This window comes from Rhinolophus sinicus, chromosome 5, assembly GCF_057876585.1.
Source record: "Rhinolophus sinicus isolate RSI-liver-muscle chromosome 5, RSI-T2T, whole genome shotgun sequence".
In the NCBI taxonomy this organism is placed as follows: Eukaryota; Metazoa; Chordata; class Mammalia; order Chiroptera; family Rhinolophidae; genus Rhinolophus; species Rhinolophus sinicus.
This window is the reverse complement of record NC_142505.1, coordinates 80784992-80790334: the sequence shown is the minus strand read 5'-3', so window position 1 is coordinate 80790334 and position 5343 is coordinate 80784992.

Here is a 5343-nt window from a genome sequence, read left to right as displayed (position 1 = left end):
TACTTTGTGTGCTTGAGATTCTTTAGGACTGTTCCTAGAAAGGTCTGAATGTGGAGACTGCGTGAGCTCTCCAAGGCATGTGTCAGTTTAGTCATGGCTGATAACTTCTCAGCCTTAGATGTTAGTTGTCTTCACCACACTTGCTTGTGGAAAGGTACATGCAAAGAATGTCTGAGGTCATGATCCCAAAGTTAACATCAAGAAGGAGGTTCAAGTTGCTGGGGCCAAACTAATTTGTATCTTCCCCAATTCCACATGCATGCCAAAGGAAACCTGCACCTTTTTTTTTTTTTTTAAGGCATTGCAAGTATGTTATCCCATGTAACTCGACATTCCATGGAGGTAGATGGTGTGCCCCATTTTGCAGGTGATGAAACAAGCCAAAAGAGGTTTGGTAGCAAACCAAATTTTATCCTAGGCCTGATTTCAAACTTGATACTCTCGATCGGTTGCCTTTGAGTCGGTAGAATGGTCTAGATGGAAGAGCAAAAGCTAAGTCTCCCACTCTTCCTGATCCTGCATACCTGGCAGTGTGTAGGAGAGTAAATAACCTCATCCAAGAGCAAGTCAGAGGCTGGCGCAGTAGGGGCACTGCTAGGCCAGGTCAAGAACAGAAGAGGATTTGTTTTCTCCGAAGGCTAAGGTGCTTGGAGCTCCTATGTGGTTGGTAGTTTAGGGAGCCTCGTTGAAGAACCAGGGTGATGTATGATTTGCTTTCCCCAGATTTAAGATAAATTTTTAAATAAAACTGACCCATAATAGCACTTCCTCTGTCACTACTTTCTCGGCATACTTGGGCCCTTTTTCTCGTCTGATCTATAGCCTTGCTGAAACCCAGTTACCTTCGGGGCGCGGCAGACGTGCTCGTGCATGCATTTCCTCCTAATGCATCCCTACATGCTGTTGGAAGTGAAAAGGTGGAAGATAGCACAGTGCTGCCGGGTATGTGGGCTGTGGGGCTTGCCTGTAGAGGCCTGCAGCACTTGCCATCTTTTGTTCTCCAGTTCGTTCTCATGCCACGATGCTCCCAGACAGGCAGTGGATTCAGGGCTGAGCGCCAGGGTGGAATTTTCAGCCTTGTGCCAGCTTCTCCCTTGTTGCCAATTTGAGTGAGTGCCTGCTGGGACTCATACCTGCCAAGTCCCACTCTGATGGGACTCTGCCTCCAGGGACATAGGAATTGACCTGCCAAGGAGTGTGGAAGCATTGGGTGCAAACTGACTGAGGACGTGGCAGAACAACAGGAACATGGGAAAACAATTTATCCCTAGGATTCTCTGCTAATCAACTCCAAACCCTGTCTGGGAACTGTTTCAGGTATAGTCTGAAATTGCTTGTCAGGGTCATCTTGAGGCCCAGTGAATAGCCCAGGGCAGAGTCAGCTCTGGACAAACAGCTCTAGTTCCAGCTCTGCTGTTAGCTGGGCTTGTGATTTCAGGTAAGTCCCTTTCTCTCTTTCCCTGTCAGTGTGAGGAAGGGTGTGACTCTAGAGAGCCTTTCCATGCCATTAGGGTAGCATGGTGAGCAAGACACCTGATTTGTAACTGCCTCTGCCAGTGCGATTTGGCAAATTAATGTCTCAGCAGCAATTTTCCTGTCTGTGACAATGTCTATTCCATTATGATTATGGTAAGGATTAAATGCAATAAGGCATGTGAAATACATAGTACAGTGCCTGGCCCTTAGCAAGGACTGAAAAATGGGAGCTGCTCTGGCGGTCCTACCACTGCCAACCTTATTCCTCCGGAAGCAGCCAGGGTGAATTTGCGCTGGCAAACCACGAGGTGGTGCTAGAGTTAAGGAGACTGGCTGTGGAAGAAATTTGCTTGTGGACAGTTCTGACAAGCTTACCCTTATAATGGGAGAAGTGGAGACGGCAAACTACCAAAGGTAGTAGGGATGAGTGAACAGAGGAGAGCCCAGGAGTCTCGTTCTGGGCTTTGAGCTACCCACCTACAAAATAACCACTAATATTTCTCGACATAGTTACCATGCACCAGGCAGGGTGTTGTGTCATGTGCATTATTATCTCATTTAATCCTTAGAAAAACAATGAGGTAGATACTGTTTTATATCTGCCCATCCAAGTTCATAAGCTACTAAATGGCAAAATCTTGGGCTCGAAGACAAGTCTCTTTGGTTCCAAAGCCAATGCAAATTCAAGTCATTCCTCGCTCAAGTTGATGGTATTGCTGAGAAGATACGTGGAGTCACCTCACCAACTCTTGTGCTTTCAGAGACAACCAACAGCTCAGATTGCATCTGGAAGACACCTATCTGGATGTTCTGACCTTCCCCAATACACACACTTTGGTCAGCCAAGCTCATCCACAGCCACAGTGGAGGATCGATGAAAGGAACTCCCTTGGATTCACAGGATCCCTCTAATTTAACCAGCATCTTCAGAGAAGGATGTACGCATGTAATGGAATTTCTCAGCGAGTAGGGCGTCTGCTCCTGCTCTTAAATACTTCGTCAGTAGGACAATTAACGAAACTGGAATGTGGACTATAGATAAAAGTATTGTATCGATGTTAAATCTGAATTTGATAACTGTACTCGGGTTATGTAAGAGAATACCCTTTTTCTTAGGAGATATACATTGAAGTATCAAGGGGTGCAATGCAAAAGAAAAACATAAGAGCATCATTTAACTGTCATAGTTTAGGGTCATCATGAATATCCATTGTAGAACAAACAGGGTGATGAGCATTTAGGTTCTAACTGGTTCACAATGTGTTTAAAACAACTTGGGTTTGATTCTTGAATATTCAAGTTTGGTTTTTACTCAGAATTTGGGTTTGACTAAGAGGCCAGCATTTAGAAGAGTTAATTCTGCTACAGGGTTTGCAGTTCAGGAGAAATCCCTACATTGAATCAGCCAGTGGAGCCAGGGGGCTGAGCCTGGGAGTTGGGCCCAAGCTGGGAGAGCAGCCTAGGCAGGGCCAGGAGGAGCTGCTGTCACATGTTCTGTCACATGCCTCAGAGATGAGATCGGCTTTGGAGTTGGACTGGTGCTGGGTGAGATGAGGCAGTATCGAGCAAAGGCTGGGGGGTGGGTTACTCCTAGCTCAGCAAGCAACTGGGGACAATGGGAAGAAGGCAAGAGCTATACCTGGGAACCTAGGACCCATTCTCAGAAAGGAGAAGTGTCATTACGCTAGTCCTCTGTCTACAGCCACATCCTTTTATAGCTGTGTTGCTCCATACTTCTTAAGGAATCATTATTTTAGCACCTGAAGGGGGCCGTACATCCCAATCCCCTCCTTAAAGAGATAAGCAAGCTGAAGCCCAGAGAGCAACATGACCTATCATGCTCAAGCGGCAAAATAGCGGAACCAACATGAGCACCTAAGGTTACAACTCCAAATTCAGTGCTCTTAACACATGGATGACCTTGTTATTCTTCATCTAAGTCTTTTTCTCCCCCTTGTTAGGGATGCGAAAAGGGAGGATCAGAGAGTGAGTGAGCAGCGTGAAGCCAAAGACAAAGTTGGGAGGAGAAAGGTGGCCAACATCCAGGTTGGGTTATGAAAGCTGTTTTGAAGTCACTTCCCTGTGAGTCAGGTTTGGCTTGAGTATGTAGATTAACTTGCTTCTCCAGCCCCCAGGGTTCCAAATTAGACCCATCTAGGTTTCCCTGTCAAGACTTCCAGCTCTTCCACTCTACTGCGGTTCCCTGCCTGGGCTCACCCTCACCCAAAGGAAACCTAGAGGGCAAACCCATTTCCAGGGAAGCCTAGAGACCAGAAAAGGAGAGTGAAACTAGAGGTGCTGACACCCGCACAGTTGAAAATCCGTGTATAATTACTCAGCCCTCCATCGGCAGATCAAAAATACAGTTGACCTTTGAACAATGTGGGTTTAAACTGCACTCGTCCAGTCTAGACACAGGTTGTTATTCAAGGGTCAACTGTGTATGGATTTTGTACCCAGTTCCTGACACAGCTCCTAAAACCCTCGAAATCTCCAGTAATAGTGTCTCATATGCAGAGCTGACTGGTGGCTGGGGACTCTTAGATAGCGTCAGGATGGGCTGCCAGAAAGGCATGATTTCAGGGTTGGAACTTCTAGCCCCACCCCAAGGGAGAGGAGCTGGAAGTTCAGTTAGTCACCAAAGACCATTTAATCAATGCCTAAGTAATGGCACTTCCATAAAAACCCCTAAATGGGATTCAGAGAGCTTCTGGTTGGTTGGTGAATACATCGAGGTACTGGGAAGGCTCCTTGCAATTCCATATGAATTTGAGGATCAACTTTTCCATTTCTGCAAAAAAGGCCACTGGAATTTTGATAAGGATTGCATTGAATCTGTAGACTCCTTCAGTAGTATTGCCATCTTAACAATATTAAGTCTTTCAATCCATAAACACGGATGTCTTCCCATTTATTTAGGTCTTTCATTTCTTTCAGCTATGTTCTGTAGTTTTCTGTGTACAAGTCTTTCAGTTCCTTGGTTAAATTTATTCCTAGGCATTTTATTCTTTTGGACGCTATCGTAAAAGGAATTGTTTCCTTAATTTCCTTTTTGGGTTGTTTGCTGCTGGTGTCATTTTGGTTTTGATGTGCATTTTCCTGATGACTAATGCTGAGCATCTTTTCATGTGCTAATTAGCTTTCATATATCTTTTTCGGTGAAATGTAATCTTTCATTCTTCATCTCCAACTCTGCACTTCCAAGAGTGAAAAGAGGGGGAGTACCTTTGTCTCTCAGATACCTTTCTTCTTCCCTTCTTTCCTTACTCTCTACTTTCAAAAAGCATTTCACAGGTGGACGGGTAGCATAATGCAGGGAGTTAACACAGACACTAGCCAGATGTCCAGGTCCCACTCCACCACTTACTAGTGATGTGACCTCCGGCATGTTACTTCTCCTTCAGTTTCTTCAAGTTTAAAATAGGGTGTTTTGTTAAGTAAACTAAGTTTTTGTTTCATTTGTTACGTAAAATAAGTGCCTACTACAGCCAAACACTGTGCTAGACCCTAGCATACAGTCAGGAGCAAAAGTGACACTGTCACTGTCCCAGTGGGTTTCCAGGCTAGTGGGTCACGCCAATGAGTGTGAAATCCCTATTGCAATTAATACGTGAGGGAAGGCCACACATGGGAGTCTGCTGCAGAGAAATTTGACCTGGCTAGTGAGCCCAGAGAGAGCTTTTCTAAAGACACTGTTTGGTGTATGAAGGAGCAGACATTAAGGCAAACAGAAGGAAGAACATCTGAGGCATGAGAACATGTGAGGGGTGGGATGAGTACAGTTGAGGTAAGTGGAGAACAGTGTGGAAGGAGCTCAGAGAACCAGGGTGGGGTGTGGTGAAAGATGAAGCCGGAAGACAGACCAGC